This window comes from Vulpes lagopus, chromosome 21 (assembly GCF_018345385.1).
Source record: "Vulpes lagopus strain Blue_001 chromosome 21, ASM1834538v1, whole genome shotgun sequence".
In the NCBI taxonomy this organism is placed as follows: Eukaryota; Metazoa; Chordata; class Mammalia; order Carnivora; family Canidae; genus Vulpes; species Vulpes lagopus.
Genome location: NC_054844.1, coordinates 36,367,687 through 36,387,248, shown reverse-complemented (window position 1 = coordinate 36,387,248; position 19,562 = coordinate 36,367,687). Strand labels below are relative to the sequence as shown.

At 38.0% G+C, this 19,562-nt stretch overlaps 1 protein-coding gene across 4 annotated transcripts in view; it reads left to right on the top strand.

Moving 5' to 3' along the window:
* NELL2 (neural EGFL like 2) overlaps positions 1 to 19,562 on the top strand; it is a 378,038-nt gene that overhangs the window by 34,312 nt on the left and 324,164 nt on the right. Inside the window, exon 2 of one of the 4 annotated variants that reach the window (XM_041736866.1) lies at positions 7,681 to 7,792. The exons of 2 other annotated variants lie outside the window; for them this stretch is intronic. The gene's annotated coding sequence lies outside the window, so the exon portion shown is untranslated. Of the gene's footprint in view, positions 1 to 7,680; positions 7,793 to 18,963; positions 19,254 to 19,562 lie in introns of those variants that run through there. One more of the 4 variants, XM_041736869.1, reaches the window with a different exon arrangement.

Genomic DNA, 19,562 nt, shown 5'->3' with positions numbered 1-19,562 from the left:
ACAATATATGTTGCATTTCTAATTCTCAAGAAATAAGAAAAATATCTAGAATGTCTTTTTATATCCTTCAAGTCAGAAAATAGGAATAAAATTTAATATGTAGATCTTCAATTACATGAAAAATGTTAACACTGGCATAAGTGACAAAAGAAAATTAAAAAAAGAAAAAAGTAAACATAAAATGCTCATAAATTTCCACTTATTTAAAACACTTTAATATATACTTCTGAGTACCACATGGGTCAAAGAAGAAATTATAATTGAAATAAACAATTTATTGGGCTTGAATAATAATCCAAATATTGTATATAAAACTTATTAAATGCAATTAAAGCGAATATTTATAGTTGAATGCTTACATTGTAAGATAACATTTGATGTTAATTTTTAAGAGTATTATATATTAGTTATTATTTATTTAAAAAAGAGAGAGTGAAAGGGAGAGTGGCATGAGGTGAGATTGGAGAGCTGAATGAGAGCTGGATTTGTAGGGTTTTGTGGACCAAGATTACTCAAAGTATAGTGCTAGTTTTAAACTGTTTATAATGGGTCTACATGAGGCAAATAAAGAGCAAACATCTATTGCACTTTATTACCACAATATCTAAGCATGTGATCAGTGTCAGCTAATGTGATTTACAGTATAAGTTTTATGTGGACGTATCCTCTAATGGTACAACTTCAATAATGGAAAAGTATTCTGGAATAAATACCCAGATTGGGAAGCTTGTAATTTAACACACCACTTCTTGTTATGAGAAAAATGTCAGCTGAACTAGACAGTGTGCTTAGTGCCATAGTAAACATTACGAGTTATGTTAAGGCAAATGTGTTAAATTCTACTACCTTATTCTTTTTATTATAGAGAGAATATAAAAACTGATATTTATTATCAGTATAAAAACTGATCATAAGGAACTGCTTTTTAAATTCTTTTTTTTTTGAGATTTTATTTATTTATTCATGAGAGACACACACACAGAGAGAGAGAGAGAGAGAGAGAGAGAGAGGCAGAGACACAGAGGGAGAAGCAGGCTCCATGCAGGGAGCCTGATGTGGAACTCGATCCCGGGACTCCAGGATCATGCCCTGGGCCGAAGGCATGCACTAAACCACTGAGCCACCCAGATATCCCCCATAAGGAGCTATTTTCCATGTTGACTTATGTTGATTACAGGAGGCAAAAGTTCTGTGAGAATGTTTTAACCACAAGAGAAATTCTTAGTCGTTCTTCAAGATAAGAAAACAGTTTAATCCCAACATTTTAAAGTTGTGAATTAGACAGCATAAATTTGCTTATATACTTGACATTTTTGGGATTTTCAATGACCTAAATACATCCATGCAAGGAAAGAATGCAAAATATATTTCAGTGATAGATAAAACTGAAGGGTAAAATTGAGAGTTAGAAACTTAGAGGAATAGTTTCTATAAATTGTTATCACATATTATGTAATTCAACAGAAGATATCAGTGGGATCATTGAACTTGGCATTGCACAAGTGAGTGACTTATGAATTTGGTAAGATGTTTGGAATTTTTCTTTGTATCAAAAGAGGATACATGCATGAAAAAATGATGGATCCAGCATTCCCTTTAATTTTTGAAAGGTAATATAAATTTAACCATGGCTTTACATGATAAATTGTTGTAACTTTTTACTGTTAAAGGATTAAAGATGTATTGTAAAAATGCAGCATTCCTGACCTTACTTTTGATAAAAATTAGAAACTTACTATAATTCATTTTCTTCCATTCTTGTCAATTTACCTTTGTGAAGCTGATTTCTTTATTATAAATGTTAATGGAACAATATATATATTATCCCCAAAGAGTAGCATTGTCATCAATCTAATAAGTTAACTAAATAAGTTAATAAGCAGAAAATAGGCTCAACCACTGATATACACAGTGTTCATTCAAAGTGTAAGGAAAGCAATTTAATACAGAGAATTGCTATTTCCTTTATAATTTTTTGTTTTTTATGATTGTGAATGACAAAAGTTATGAGTATAATCAGCAATTTTCCATTTTATTCTCCTACCTACATACTGTCTATAAAAATGTATATTGTTCCTGTAATTTTTTCCTGTTATGTTTGTTCTGATTAGAGTTATTGAGATGTAATTTTAGGTGTGTTGAGTTTGTATGTCTTTTAAAATGTCTTTTTCTAGAAGTTCATTTCATTATACTTTACAAACATAAAAGTTAAAATCTTTATCCTGTTGATTCATAGTGGATTAGAGATTAAAAATTAGTCTGCTGCCTCAGTAAAACTGGAAGAAAATAGTCTGTCACCACAGTTTGAGAAACACTTCTGTAGTCAGGCTTAGGATTATGGATGTGGTCCTAAAGGTAGGAAGAAACATTTGAAAGTTCTATGATAGTTGTTACTTTCATTTAGGATGCTATTTATACAATTACATTTAGGGTGCTAAAGGGACCCCAGCTGTTAGACATGTTTAGTTGGTTGGAACAGAAACACAGTTGAACACTGAGGCTCCTTCCACAGTTTGGCTATTGGGGACATTGCTGCTAGAGGAGGGTGGGGGTGGGGGTGACTGGGTGGCGGGCACTGAGGGGGACACTTGACGGGATGAGCACTGGGTGTTATTCTGTATGTTGGCAAATTGAACACCAATAAAAAATTAATTTATTATTAAAAATAAATAAACAAAAACTAAAAAAAAACAAAGAAACACAGCTGATCTCAGATCCTGTATCCAGCTTGGTTTGTGATAGTCTAGGTGCCTCCTCCCTAATCACTCCTCATATGCAACCTCTACCTCCTCTGAATAGTAAAAAAGTATCAATCAGATCCCAGAAATATTTGATTTAACTGTGTTAAAATAATGTTAATAGTCATCGCTTAAGAGAAGGCTGAACATTCATGGTAAATTATTATTAGCAGAATCATGATGATAGGATGACATACATTACTGAATATGTGAAGGGAAGGGTTAATTTGACTACATTTTACTTAGAATAATAGACTTTTGGAGCTGTGAAAGACTTGATGTATTTAACTTAATCACTGATAGAGAAAACTCATGAGAAAATTGAGGCTCAGAGAGGTTTGATATAAAGGACTGATGAAGAGTTTGGGTCTTGGAATTAGATTAAGATTTAAAGGCCAGTTGTGTCCCTTGCCTAAGTTGACCTGAGGAAGGTGCTAAATTTCTCTATGCTTTGATTTCTTCATCTGTAATAACTGGATGATAATAATGGTATTTGCTTTTTATGGCTCTTGTAATGATTGAATGAAATAATCCATGAAAGCTGGTAGGCACTTTGTATGTGTTAGATATTTTTAGGACTATGATGATGATGTTGTCATGGTGGCAGTAATGGAGGTCCTTCGACTTGTCCACTTGGCAAGTGAAAGAGTTGGCAGTAGAAACTGGGAGTGTTGTCTGTCAGTCTGGTGATGTTTTTCTCTCTACTCCAGTTTATCCCACTAAACTGTTCACTCATGCACCCTCATGGACTGACCTTCACATATCGATTCCTTTCTTCAAATGCTCACAGCTTCAAAACAAATTAAATCCTACTCCCAAGCACACCCATATTTTCTCAGCTGGATGTCAACCTCACAAGTTTGCCAGATGCCTTACCCCATGTAGTACAATTACCTGGGGTTAGAAAGGAAACTGACGCATCAGGAACATCCTATTGGAATATACTCATTCCATTTCTGAGACATATTTGGTCTTTTTAAAAGATTTCATTTATTGAGACATATTTGAAAACAAGTCTTCAGTCTTTAAATTATAGTGCACTTTGCCAATATATTCAATAAATACATCTATATATTTAATAAAACATTTTATTGTAAGGTTCTCTTAAGGCAGGGTTATGAAACCACAGTATAGGAGATTGAATAAGAAGAGGGAGAGGAAATTTTGTTTCAACTTGTTCAAAGAATATGCATTGAGCCCCAAAATCATGGCCTAGCATGCTGGGCTCTGAGTAAGTCATGAATAAGATAGAAACAAGAGCTCTGCTCTTACAGAGCTTTTAGTCTAATGGGAAGGTGGAAAAACTTTTACTATACAGAATCCTGACCACAGGAAGAAAAAAAATTGTCATGGAAATAAGATTTATTTATTTATTTATTTATTTATTTATTTATTTATTTATTGAAATTAGAAATTAAAAAAAGAACAGTAGCATATAACCACTTAAAAATACAGAATTGGGGCACCTGGGTGGCTCAGTCAGTTAAGCATCTGCCTTTGTCTCAGGTCATGATCCCAGGGCCCTGGGATTGAGTCCGGCATTGGGCTCTCTGCTCAGAGAGGAGTCGGCTTCTCCCTCTCACTCTCCTTCTGTGTGCTCTCTCTCTGTCTCTCAAGTGGATAAATAAAATCTTTTTAAAGATCCAGAATTAACAAAATGTAACAATTAACAAGAATTAACGAAATAAAACAATGACAATAACAATAATAATTATATAAAAGACTTTGGCTCTTAAGGGACCTGATCCTGATGAATCTAAGCTGCATCAGTGTCAGTGGGTGAGCTGAGAGCAGAAGGCCCATTACCAGGACGTCCTGCAGGAAGAGTGCATATTATATATGGATCATGTTTTCTAGCAACTTCTTTTATTTTTAAAATAGGCGCTGGGGTGCCTGGGTGGCTCAATTGGTTGATCATCCAACTCTTGATTTTGGCTCAGGTCATGATTTCAGGATTGTGAGATTAATCCCTACATCAGGTTCCAGGCTCAGCATGGCCTCTACTTGAGATTCTTTCTCTCCCTCACCCTCTGCCTGTCCCCTCTGCTCACTTGCTTGCACTCTCTCTTGACTCTCGTGAAGATATCTAACTTCTCTGTGCCTCACTTTCCTCTTCTGTAATATGGGTACCTCATAGGACTAATATGAGAATTAGTGAGTTGATTCTCTTACAACAGTGTCTGACACATAGTAAGCACTCAGTAACAAGGGTTATTACTTTTTTTGACAGGGAAAAATGAGGCCTTAAATTGAATAGGAAGTACAGAAAAAATTACCATTTTGAACACCTGAGTTTTGTCAATTAAAATAACACGTCACCTTCAGAATGAAACAGGATGCAACAGTAGTCAAGCCAAAGGGAGAAAAATAATTCGATGTATGGATAAAGAGAACAGAAAAGCAAAAAGTTGAAAAATATACCTGAAATGTTGGCAAAATAGTTGTCAGTCACAGTGATACAATTTGTTGTGCGAGAGGGAGGAAACTAAAGGCAATGAAAAAAAAATGAAAAAAGAATGTCTGTGTTTTATCCTAAGTTGGAGGCATTTTGAGGCATATTTGGGTGTACAATCAATAACAACCTGAAGTACTGAGATAAATAACAAGAGAAAATAAGTTGTCAATTTCTTTTCGTTGCTAAAAAAATTATGTTACAAAACTGCTGTGAATTTTACACAGGAGGTTTTGCTCAGAAACTTAGATCTCCATAAAAAATCATTTGTAGAACCCATTTTGAATGTATAGTAGTGATAAAAGAAGCTGGCTTTTGTCGTATCTCAGCAAGTAGGTAGAATGTTCTGCAGAAGTTAACGAGGAGATTTTGCATGCCCTACAGGATTATGTCCTCTTGATCAATAGTTTGCATACTTTCACTGCAGCAAATTCCAACAGTAGCTACCATTTATTGATTGCTTAACCGTATGCCAGACATATACTGGGTGTGTCTTTATCCCTTGTTCGTGTATGCAACAAATGTTTCTTCACACCTACCATGTGCCAAGCACTGTTGTAAATATGAAGAATAAAGCAGCGAAGAAACTTGTGAAAATGGAGCTTATGTCCTGGTGTGGGGAGACGATGATAATAAACAAGTAAATATATCATAATTATAAATTAAGGAAGGGGAATCGGAAGTGCTGGGTATGTATGTTAGGGGGTGTTGCAACTGAGAAGGTGACGTTGGGAAGTAGTAAAGCAGCAGAGAAGTGTATTCCAGGCAGAGCAAGCTGGATATGTGACAATCCTGGGGCGGGAACATGTTGGGTGGTTCCAGGAGCACCCAAGAGGTGCTGGAGGGAGAGAGTGAGTAGAGAGAGAGAGTGAGAGATTTTATCAAGAGAGGTATAGGGTGGGCCTAGGTAACATTTCATGGAGCCGTTTATGAAAGTTCAAGGGATGGTGCATCATTCTTGGAAGAGCTGGAGCTAGCAGTTATATTTATATTTTTAAATTTTTATTAATTTAATTTTATTTTTAAGTAGCTTCTACACCCAATGTGGGGCTTGAGCTCACAACCCTGAGATCAAGGGTCACATGTTCTACTGAGTAAGCCAACCAGGCACCCCAGCAGTTATATTTTTGGATTAGTTTGTGGCTGTTCATAAGGGTTCTTTTGCCCAAGTGTGCCCGGACCCTGGCTGAGGTCTGCTGATCTGAGGCGCAGAGCATGGTGCTCATCACATCGGTGGGGCTCTACATATACCTGTTGAGTAAATGAATAAGTTAAGAGAATGAGTTCTAGGATGAGCTCGCTCTGAAATGAATTGGTTGTGCGGTTTTGAACAAATTACTCGACTTGTCTTTGTCTTAGTGTGCAACGTGAGAACTTCACAAACTTTCTTTTTTTTTATTTTTTTAATTAATTTTTATTGGTGTTCAATTTACCAACATACAGAAAAACACCCAGTGCTCATCCCGTCAAGTGTCCACCTCAGTGCCCGTCACCCATTCCCCTCCAACACCCGCCCTCCTCCCCTTCCACCACCCCTAGTTCGTTTCCCCGAGTTAGGAGTCTTTATGTTCTGTCTCCCTTCCTGATATTTCCCAACATTTCTTTTCCCTTCCCTTATATTCCCTTTCACTATTATTCATATTCCCCAAATGAATGAGAACATACACTGTTTGTCCTTCTCCCATTGACTTACTTCACTCAGCATAATACCCTTTAGTTCCATCCACGTTGAAGCAAATGGTGGGTATTTGTCGTTTCTAATGGCTGAGTAATATTCCATTGTATACATAGACCACATCTTCTTTATCCATTCATCTTTCGATGGACACCGAGGCTCCTTCCACAGTTTGGCTATTGTGGACATTGCTGATAGAAACATCGGGGTGCAGGTGTCCCGACGTTTCATTGCATCTGAATCTTTGGGGTAAATCCCCAACAGTGCAATTGCTGGGTCGTAGGGCAGGTCTATTTTTAACTCTTTGAGGAACCTCCACACAGTTTTCCAGAGTGGCTGCACCAGTTCACATTCCCACCAACTCCATGCTCATGGATTGGCAGAATTAATATTGTAAAAATGTCAATGTTACCCAGGGCAATTTACACGTTTAATGCAATCCCTATCAAAATACCATGGGCTTTCTTCAGAGAGTTAGAACAAATTATTTTAAGATTTGTGTAGAATCAGAAAAGACCCCGAATAGCCAGGGGAATTTTAAAAAAGAAAACCATAGCTGGGGGCATCACAATGCCAGATTTCAGGTTGTACTACAAAGCTGTGGTCATCAAGACAGTGTGGTACTGGCACAAAAACAGACACAAACTTTCTTCTTTTGTGATTGTAAGTGATGGCCAGTCTTCCCCCTTACTTAGCATTGTGAATGTTAAGAGTCAGCCTGCGTAGGGAAGGGAGAAGGATGGCCAAGCACCCCCCTTCCCCCCCCCCCGACTCCACATTTATTTTCCTGCTCGCTCAGCAGCTCTGTCTTTCAGTTTGCCTTCTCAGCTCCAGCCTTTGGCCAAGATAGTAAAGCTGGAAATAGAGGCTGGCCTTGGCATGGTGACAGAGCTCTTGAGGCATTTCTTCCTGTCAGAAGATTTGACGGTATGTATGCATAGACACTCTGGCTGAGCTCACGCTGATTCTGGGTCCCTGCCAGACTCTTAAGATACTAACATAAACTTATCTTTGTTCTCATGCCATGTATTTGGGAAACTTGGTCTGGACTTTCCATCTAGCAGCTACATGTTCATCAAAAAAGAAGATTCCAATGTCAGTAGCAAAGAACTAGCAAGGATTATATGATGAGTCAGGAAAGATTTTGAATTATTGTGTCTTGAGGCCTGAATTGAATAAATATTCTTTAAGGTGTGGGCTATGTGGTGTGGGCCTTTGGAAAAAAAAAAAAGAATGATTTTTGATGATAACAGAGGCAGAATCAAATAAAAAGCTTCCTTTGAAAATGGAATTTTTAATAACTTCTATATTTACCATTTCTGGATGTGGGTTTCCAGGGTGAAGGGAGAAATCTGATATATAAGTAAAACTAGTGTCATTAAGAATATGCTGGCCTTTAGCCCTTCTAGGGAGGGTTACTTTGTCTCTTAATGCTCGACCAAGCCCTGTTTTTTAATAGAAAGCCTTAACTAAGGCTAGAAGCCGGCAGACCAGCCGGGTCCACATGGATTCTTCATTCTGTTTAGATGAACAGTTAAGTATTGCAGTGTTTTGGCCAACGCAGCCAGTGCTCACTCTGCTTGTCCATTGGCATTTAAAAATAAGGGCTGTGTGGTGGGATAAGTTTTTAAACCAATGACTCATAGCTCTTGGAGACTGATAGCATTGGGTAAGCCAGTAAGTCAGTGCTGGGTTGAGAACACTATATATGGATTTCAACCAACAAGGCTCACAAGCCAGCAGTGCTATTTAGTTAACCATTATTCACATTGCCAGTTCTCCTTTCCTTGCTTGGTCCTATGGACTAATTTTAATTAGCATTATTTTGCACATTATAACTGAATAACTCAAGGTAATGACAGAACCAGGCCAACCTTGATGCCACACAGTTTAATACGACAACAGACAGAACTAGCATTAATATACTGTGTAGCAATTTTTGAAGTGGACTGATCCTCCTCAGTGCTGATAGGCATCAGTTATGCTATCCCCATAACTGGTGCAGGGAGGTTGTGTTTGGCTCAGGAAAGAGGTGGGACAGGGCCTTGAGCCAGAGCTCTTGAGCAAATTTCAAGCTTCTATCTTTCACCATGCTGTCTCTAGAACTGTTTGAAACAGCACTCATGCTATTTTTTTCGTAGAGAGCTACAGTTGGGGTGTGTGAGAAGTTCAAAGTGTGTAGAGAATATAAAGAATGTTGACTGAAAGCTAACCCCCTCTCATGTCCCCAGTGGGCATCTCCTAGCTTCCACTGTCACAAGTGAGTAAGAGTGTGCTTTGGAAGGAAAGGCACCTTGGTTATATAAATTCTCTTTTCCCACTTCATTTCTTTTTTTGTATCATTCTCCCTTTGAGATCCTGCTCCCTTATTCTAATCTTTTTGCCTTTATGCTTTTTCTTTTTGCTATTTATTGTTATCATTTTACTTTTCTCTCTTTGTACCCTGCTTAATCCAGATCTACTTTCAGAATCATTTTATTTTTTTCTGTGGTCCTGTTGTTTCAACAAAACCTCACAAATAAGGTCTTGAAGGGCTAAACCCTTTCAAGCTACATGTTGGGGTAAGGGGATGTCGGAGTGTGTGGCTGGTTAAATAAACTTAAGCCACTCTGCCTTGAGGCCCAGAATAGAAACCAAGATACTCTGATGATTGTTAATGTGAATGAAGGGAACAAGAAAGGGGTCCAGAGTCACTCTTATCGTCATCCCAGGCTTTGTGACAGTCAGCCTGTGACAGAAGCATGGTGTCGCATGTATTAGTCATTCATTGTGCTGCATTGCTAAGTGTTCCGTTGCAGGACTTTATCACAATTCATGTGTCCATCTAGCAGTCTGTAGACATTTGGGCTGTTTCTATATTTGGCTCAAATGAACAAAGCTACCATAAACATTCAGAAATGGGTCTTTTTGAGGGAATCTGTGTTTATTTCTTTAGAACAAATACCTAAGAGTCGATATTTCATTTTATAAGAAGCCTCTAAACCATTTTCCAAAGGACTTGTACCATTTTGATTCCTTCCAGCCAAGCTTTTTTTTTTTTTATGAAATGTTTATTTATTTGAGAGAGAGAGAGAGAGAACACAGAGGGAGGGGCAGAGAGGGAGTGAGAAAGAATCCCAAGCAGATTCTGAGCTGAGCGTGAAGCATGGCTAGATCTCATGACCTTGAGGTCATGACCTGAGCCAAAACCAAAAGTCAGTCACTTAACTGACTGAGCCACCCAGGTGCCTCTCTTTTAATTATTTTAATTATCTTCCAAAAATCTAGTTTTTAATTTTGAAATATGACTTATCAGTTTTATCTATTAATTTATGTGGTTTTTTTGTGTGCTCTTAAGAAATTTTGCCTAACCCAAATCACAAAGATTTTCACCTATGTTTTCCTCTAAAACTATAAATATCTTAGCTTATGATCCATTTCAGGTTAATTATGGTATATGGTGCAAGATAAGGGTTATGAATCAGGATTCTCTCTCTCCCTCACCTCCTTCCTCTTTTTTTCTCTCCCTCATTTCCCACCCTCCCTCATCTCCTTCTCTCTCTTCCTTCCTTCCTTCCTTCCTTCCTTCCTTCCTTCCTTCCTTCCTTCCTTCCTTTCTTCCTTTCTCATATGGACGTCCAGTTGTTCAAGTATTATTATTAAAAAAATTATCACTTATCGGGGTGCCTGGCTGGCTCAGTCAGAAGAGTATACAACTCTTGATCTTGGAGTTGGGAGTTTTAGCCTCATGTTAGGTATAGAGATTACTTAAGTTAGTCAAACCTAAAAATATGATCATTTATCTAGATGAATAGATAAGAAGATGTGATATATATATATACATATATGTGTATGTATATATATATACACACACACACACAATGGTATATTACTCAGACATAAGAATGAAATCTTGCCTTTTGTGACAGCATGGATGGATTTAAGGCATATTATGCCAAGTGAAATAAGTCAGTGTGATAAATACAAATATATGATTTTAGATACAAAACAGATGAATGTAAGGGAAATGAAGGAAAAAATAAGATAAAACAGAGAGAGAGGAAAACCAGAAGAGACTCTTAACTACAGAGAATAAACCAAGGGTTGCTAGAGGGTAAGAAGGTGAGGGGATGTGCTAAATGGGTGATGGGCATTAAGGAGAGCACTTGCTGGGATGAGCACTGGGTTGTATATGTAAGTAATGAATCACTAAATTTTACTCCTGAAACCAATACTACTGTATGTTAACTGTATGTTAACTAATTTGAATTTAAATTATAAAAGAAATTAATATGACACTGTATGTTAATTATACTAGAATTAGAATCTAAAAAAATGATCAATTACTCATTGAAATATCTGTGCTTTCATAAAAATCAATTAAGTATACATGTGAATCTATCCCTTTACTCTTTATTTTTATTCCATTAACTTATATGTCTGTCTTCATCCTAATTTCATAGTCTTGATCTAAAGTATAGTCTTAAAGTCAGATGGTGTAAATCCCCTAGTTTTTCTCTTTTTCAGTCTTTATTTTTTTAGTTTTTCTATTTTCTTTGCCTTTCTATATAAATTTTAGAATCAGTTTATCAATTGCTACAAAGTACCTACCGTGATTTTGACTGGGATTGTCTTAAATCTTTAGATCAATGACTATAATCGATGCCTTAACATTAAATCTTATCAATGAGCATGATAAATCTTCTCATGCATTTAGCTCTTTAATTTCACTCAGCAATGTTCTATATTCTCAGTGTTACATCTTGTCTATAGTTAGATTTCTCTATATGCATTATGTCTTTTAATGCTATTATACATGGTATTGTTTTTTAATTTATATTTTTAATGATTCCTTGCAACCACATATACGTATAATTGGTTTCTGTATGCTGACCTTGTATTCTATAACATTGCTAAACTCACTTCCTAGTTCTAAGGAATTTTTAAATGTAGATGACCAAATTGTCTGTGGAGTAAATGATTTCTTCCTTTCCAACATGACTAGTTTTTATTTCTTTCCGTTGGCTTATTGTATTGATTGGGAACTCCAGTAGTCTTCCCTTCATAATGCAGAATCTTTTAAAATGTCCTTTATTAAATTGAGCGAGTTCCCTTCTATTTTTAATTCACAGTGAGTTATTTATTTTATTATCAGTAGTTGAATTTTATCTAATGCTTTTCTTGTATCAATTAATATGATCATGTGATTTATCTCGTAAAATGGTAGATTACATTGATTAATTTTATTTTTTAAAAGATTTTATTTATTTTATTTATTTATTCATAGAGACAGACAGAGAGAGAGAGAGAGAGAGAGAGAGAGAGAGAGGCAGAGACACAGGCAGAGGGAGAAGCAGGCTCCATGCAGGGAGCCTGACGTGGGACTGGATCCCGGGACTCCAGGATCACGCCCTGGACTGTAGGCGGTGCTAAACTGCTGAGCCACCCGGGCTGCCCTGATTAATTTTAAAAAGTTGAATCAGCCTTATATTGCTGGGATGAACTCTACTTTGTGATTGTTTGTTGTTCTTTTTATATATTATTGGATTTGATTTACTGTTTTGTTGAGAATTTTGCATGTATGTTCAGAAGATATATTTTGTGTCCATGTTCAAAAGATACCTGCTATGTCTACATTCTAGTTTTGTTGTTTTTCACTGTCTTTGTCTGGTTTTGGTATGAGTAATGCTAGTCTTATAAAAAGAGGTGGGAATTGTGCCCTCCTCTTCTGTTTTCTGGAAGATTTGTGTATACTTGATGTTATTTCTTCCTAAATGTTTGGTGGAATATGGCATTGAAATTATCTGGGACTAAAGATTTCCACTGATTATGAAAGAGGCTCTTCAAAGATGTCCACACCCTAATCCCCAGAAACTATGAATATGTTTCCAAAGATGACAAAGGAACTTTGTACAAATAATTAAGTTTAAGGGCCTTCTGGTGGAGGCCCCAGATTATCCTACATTATCCAGATGACTTCAGTGTCATCATGTAAGTGCTTAAAAGCTGAGGACCTTTCCAAACTGTAGTGAGGACCTTTCCAAACTGTAGTCAGAGAAACAGAGAATGCACTATCAGTAGGACTTGACTGCTGTTGCTGGCTTTGGAGATAGAAGGGGTCAATGAGCCAAGGACTGCAGGCACTCTCTAGAAGCTGAAAAACGTTTTTTTCTTAGGGCCTTCAGAAAGTAGTACAATCTTATTGACACACTGAGCTTAGCCTGATGAGACCAGTGTCAAATTTATGACCTACAGAACTGTAAGATCATAAATTTGTGTTATTTCAAGCTACTGAGTTTGTGGTAATTTGTTATACTAGCAATAGAAAATGAATACAAGCATATTTTCTAAGACTCAAGAGAAGAATAGTCTATGTTTACCCAGATATTTACCATCTTTGTTGTTATTTTTTCATTCCTGATATGTTATTTGTTTTTCTGTTATCATTTCCCTTCTGTTTGAAGAAGTTTCTGTAGCAGTTCTTTCAAAGTAGGCCTGCTGATAACCAGTTCTTTTAGATTTTCTTCATCGGAGAATATTTTTCCTCCATCTTTATTTCTAAAGGATCTTTTCACCAGATACAGAATTCCAGAATGACAGTATTCTTTGAGCACTTTAAAAAATGTTATTCTTCTCCATCTGGCCTCTGTGGTTTCTGATAACAAATCTGTATTCATTCAAATTGTTGCTTCCCTATAAATAAAGTGTCATTTTTCCCGGTTGGCTTTCAGTATTTTTTTTCTTTGTGATAGTTTTCTTTTTTATTGTTTTCAGCAGTTTGATTATGATATGGCTGGTCATAGGTTCTTTGAGTTTATCCTCTTTGGGATATACGGAGTTCCCTGAAACCCTAAGTTTATGTCTTTTGACAAATTCAAGGCGTCTTAAGCCACCTTTTCTTTTTAGAAATTTTTATTTGAATTTTAGTTAACATACAGTGCAATATTGGTTTCAAGAGTAGAATTCAGTGATTCATCACTTATATACAACATCCAGTGTTCATCATAACAAGTGCCCTCCTAATCCCCATCACCTATCCAGCCCATCCCCTACTCACCTCCTTCCATCAACCCTCAGTTGGTTCTTTATTGTTAGGAGTCCCTTATGGCTTGTTTCCCGGTCTCCTTTTTTTTCTTTTCCTCCTTCCCATATGTTCAATCTGTTTTCTTTCCTAAATTCCACAAATGAGTGAAATCATGTGGTATTTGTCTTTCTCTGATTGACTTATTTCACTTAGCATAATACATTCTAGCTCCATCCACATCATTGTAAATGGCAAGATTTCATTCTTTTGATGGCTGAGTTATATATATATATATTATTTACCACATCTTCTTTATCCATTCATTAGTCGATGGACATTCGGGCTCTCTCCATAGTTTGGCTGTTGTTGATAAGTGTTAAGCCATTATTTCTTGAAATACTGTTTTTGGACTGAATTCTTTTCTCTTGGGATTCTGAGCACATAAGTTTCTTTTGGTTTTGTCTCACATACATCTGCTACTATATTGATTAAAAAAAGTTTTCCCTCTGTTGTTCAGATTGCATCATTTCAATTGTTCTATCAAACTCACTCTTTCCTCTGTCATCTCTAGTACTGAGCCCATTTTAATGAGTTTTAAATTTTTAGTTATGCTTTCCAGTTCTAAAATCTCTGCTTTTACCTATTCACTGCCGCTTTCTGTCTTCTCATTTGTTTCAAGAGTATTCGCTCTTATTTTCTTGGAACATTTTCAATGTCTGTGTAAAAATACAAATTCCAAGGTCTCTCATTTTGGCATCAGTATTTGTTGATTGTATTTTTCTCATGTAAGTTTAAGTTTCCCTGGTTTTTCATATGTCAAATAATTTCAGATTATATCCTGAACATTTTAATATTATAAGACTGATAGTTTTGTTAATTACTATGGAGAATGTATTTTTTTTTAAGCAGATAAGTGACTCAATTGGATTTAGGATGAAAATTTTGACTAGTTTTTTTTTTTGTGTGTGTGTGTGTGTGTGTGTGTATGTGTGTGTGGTTTTAAAGACTTCGTAGTACATTCAGATTTATCCCATGTGTGTACCACCCAGAGGCAGTCTGACTCTGGTGGGGTTTATTCTTAGAGTACTCACTGCTGGTATAGTAGTACTTCAAACTCTGGTCTTTCTCAATTTGCCTGCTGCTATTTAATTATCAGAGTCCTCAAGTGCTCCATGCATTCTGTCCAGATTTGATAGCTGTCGGAGGGAGAGAGGGGGTGGGGTGCACTTATTCTATCTTACCCAGAATCAGAATCTTATATCCTTTAATTTTTGAAAGCTTTTGACCTATTGCTTAAGTATTTCCTATGACATTGTCTGATTCCATTCTGTGTAGTCTCTTAATCCATATCTCTAAGTAGTTGTGTGTTAGGTCTTCTAATTCTAATATTCATGTTTTTTTCACGTGTTCCATCTTCTTATCATTCTTGCCACATTCTCAGTAACATTCTGGGATCATGTTTTTTGTTCTCAGATTTTTTTTTTTCACCAATTTTCAGTTCTATTTCATCTGTTGCTTTTATAGCAAATGGTTTTTAAATATTGTTTTTAAATATACTTTTATTTCCAGAAGTTCTGTTTTTTCTTTGAAATCTGCCCAATCTTTCCTCATACAATTTTGTTCTTTCATTATTTTCTGTATTCTTTTACAAAAATTTTTAATCATTCAAAACACTTATTTTATACTTTGTATCACATTTTTATGATATTCTGAGTTCGTGAGATGCTAATGTTCTTTTTCTGTGTGTGTGCCTCCTGTCTTTCATGGTACTTTGTTTCAAAGTTGTTGTTGTTGTTGTTATTGTATTGTGATTTTCTCCTTATCAGAAATTTTCCTCTTATATGCTAGAGGTTATATGTGGAAAGTCCCTTAATATAAGTTTTACATTTCCTTCCTCAGGAGACTCTGGAATTTTTATTCTAATTTCTGACTGTAGAATTCTTACACCATGGTGAGTGTAATTTTGGACTATGTATCTGCAAGTGGCAAGGCTTAAGAATTGACATTTATTATAGATGACTTTATTTTCCACCCATGGTCATGTTCAGCTGGAAGGCACTTTTGTCACTTTTTAGACCAATGTACAAAATTTTTAAAGTTACTTTTTATATACACTATAATCCTTCGAAGCTTCCTATTTTTATCAGAGGGACCAGTAAAATCTTCACCACTTCTGGCTTTCCCATAATTCATTGTTTCCAGTTCTTGTGTGGATATTAAAATCCTACCCCATTGTCTTAGGGCCTCTGTTGAGTCTGAAAGCCTGTATCCCAAACTTTCCCAATCATTGCATTGGCTACTCCTTTCTCTGCCAATCTCTAGCTACCTTTTTCTCATGGCATCTGAGAATTTTCTTTCTTCTTATGCATAAGAAAATTATTAAAGATTTCGTTTGTCTTTGTGATGTGTTAATGGTAAAAGGGAATCCTCTCAGGGTCAGTAGAATTTTCCATTTTGACTGAAATTTTCATTATGTGGTTTGTGTTTACATAAGTTTTCTGTGAATGCTGAAAAAAAACTACAAAGTTAGTGGTTTCAAACAGCACAAATTTATTACTTTATAGTTCTATAGTTGACAAGTCTAAAATGGATCTCACTGAGCTAAAATCAGGGTATTGGTAGGATCCTGTTTCTTTCTGGAGGATGTAGGGGGGAATCCTTTTTCTTGTACTTCCTAGCTTCTCAAGACAGCCCACCCACATACCTTGGCTCATAGCCCTTCTGTATTCTTCCGTCTTCATAGGCAGCAACAGCAAAACAAATTCTTCTCATTTTACCACTACTGTAAACTCTTCTTCTGCTGCCCTCTTGCACAAATAAGGACCTTTGTGATTATATTGGCCACACCCAAACAATCCAGGATAATCTCCCTATTTTAAGGTTGCCTGAATAGAAATTTTAATTCCATCCTCAACTTTAAGTCTCTTTGCCATGTAATATAATATTCACAAGTTCTAGTCATTAGGACATGTAGTTTTGGAGGGTGGGAAAGGGCATTATTATTTCTAGCACAGTGACTGCAAGCAAACATTTTAACATTGTGTAAAGGAAGTTTCAGTGTACGCTGATTTAATATATAAGGCAACTACAACATGAAGGGATGAGGATAAAGGGACCAAGTGTTGGTAAAGTTCTACATTCCAACTGAAGCGGTAGCATATAGACTTTAGAATAGATGGTGAAAAGTTGTATATATTGTATTCCCTAGAGCATCAATTTAAGAAACTAAACAAAAAAGATATAGTTATGAGACATGTAGATAAAAGGAGTATATAAATACTGGCATTTAGTGGGTAGAGATCAAGGATGCTATTAATCATCCTACAAGGCACAGGATAGTTCTAACAAAGAAGTTTCCAACCTCAAAATGTCCATAGCTCTGAAGTTGGGGACCTCTGCCCAGGTCGATAACCATGCCCTAGCTAATACAATGACTCCCCTTTCTTACAGTTTTCCAAAGCATTATACTTTGGAATAGGAATAGCACGCTCTGTCTGTAGTGATATTTCAATGGTTTCTATAACTTTAATTAGGTCACATAATTACAGTGGCAGGTTCAACTGCAATAATTCTGGGTACAAAATACCATTCTTATGGAGCGAGCATGAGTGCGTGTGGGAGGGAACTAGAGACAAGCTTACCGCTTTCAGCATGTAATAAGTGAGCACCAGAGAGATGCTGATTCTGTGATTTGGTTGAGTACCTGTAGGTTAGGAGACCTTCTCATGTAAATATGTGTATACATGTATAGTTACTTTTCCTTCTTATTTCTATCTTCCAGTAGAATTTTAAATAATTCCATTATTTAATGTAATTTTTGTAGATACTAATTGCAATCCAATATTTTGGATGTACGGCTATACAAAGATCTTTAACTTCTTGATGGCTAATTTCCTTTGAATTAATTAATTCGGTTCAATTAGGTTAATTTTATTTTGTTCTGAAAATTTAGGAAATTTCATAAAACAATACTTCATCAAGTACTGGCTTATTTCTTTCTCAAAGTTTATAAAATTCCAAGTAAAGTGGAAAAAATTTGATAAAGAGAGATAATTAATAATTAACCTGAAAAAATTTTCCAGATTCTGATTTTTTCCTTAAAAATTCCAGTGGTAGAGCTAAAAATGTCCCCCTTATCCCCTTACGGTATAATATAGTACATATTTCTCTGCTGGAGACTCAGACTCCATTTTTGATAACTAGCTATGTAGGGTCCTGTTAGAGAATTCAGAATCTACTTGTTTGGATGGAAACTTAAGAAACTCGATTGGTCTCTGGAGCAATTAACATTTTAAGTCACTTTTGAAACTCCTTTCTGTATGGGCATTGAATGTCATTATTCAAAATTTACCTCAAAATTTTAAGGCTATGTTGAAAAATATTATGTGCAAATGAGCTGAAGTATACTTTTGCCGGTTGAGAATTAGATCTCAAATGTCCTCACTGTTGTGGTCCCAGCGCCTAGGTGAGAAGGGTGCGTAGAGCATGCTTGAGTGTGGTCAACAGTGGGGTGGCTCTTGTCTCTTGTTCAGGCTCTGCCTTCTTCTTTCCTCTTGCTCCTTCTCTTTCTCTTATCTATCCATCCTCCATCCATCCATCCATCCTCCATGCATCCATGCATCCTCATCCATGCATCCATCCATCCTTCCATCCATCCATCCATCCTCCATCCGTCCATCCATCCTCCACCCATCCATCCTCCATGCATCTATGCATCCTCATCCATGCATCCATCCATCCTTCCATCCATCCATCCTCCATCCATCCATCTACCCATCCATCCGTCCATCCATCCATCCATCCATCCATCCATCCACTTATCTACCTACCCATCATCTGTCTCTCCTTTTCGGTGAGGGTAAGCCTGCTGGCCCTGGTGCCCTTGTCTCCTGCCCTGTGCTCGTCCGGCGAGCCAGAGCCGGGTTCTCCGCGTCCTTTGGCAGGGGGCGCGCGAGGTCCCGGAGCTGTCCAGCAGTTCCAGGAGAAGTTCCCCGTGCGCGCTCCGCGAGCAGAGCTCTCCAGCGCCCCGCCCCGGGCCGGGGGCCTCTCCCCTGGGGCTGCCGGGGCTCCCGGGGCTCGCCAGTCTGCACTGGCTCCCGCCGCACCTCCGGAGTCCGGCTCGCCCTGGCAGCCCTCCTCCTCTTGCCCCTTAGAGGGAGTTCAGTTCCCCTTGCAGTCCCCGCCGGCTTCCCTCCTTCGCCTAGAGCGCGGGCGAGCGCAGCTCCTGGCCTCGCCGTCTGCGCCTGGGTGGTCCCTTCTCTCTCTCTCTCCGTCCGTCTTTCAAGACACGCGCCCGAGATCGAGGGGGGAGAGCAAAGACCGCCCGCCAACTTAGCCCCTCGATTTCACAGCCCTGGATCCCGAGAGGAGGCTGGCGCAGCCCAGGTCAGCGGGGGAGGGGGGGAGGGGAGGGCGGGGCTGCAGCAGCTCCGGGGCCCGGAGCCCCCGGGAGCCCCGGCTGGGGAGGGGAGGCCCGGGGGTGCGAGGCCTCGCCCCCCCCCCGCCGTCCCTCCCGCCTCCCCGGGACTGCCCCTCCCGCGCCGGGCAGCGCGCTCTGCCCCGCGTCTCCGCCGCCCGCTCCATTGTCTCTGCCTTTACAACAGGTTCGCGCGGCTGCGGGGGCCGCCCCACCCCCGCCCCACCACCTCCCTCCCCCCGGGCGTGGGGTGTGCGTGCCTTGGGCGGCTTTTCTTC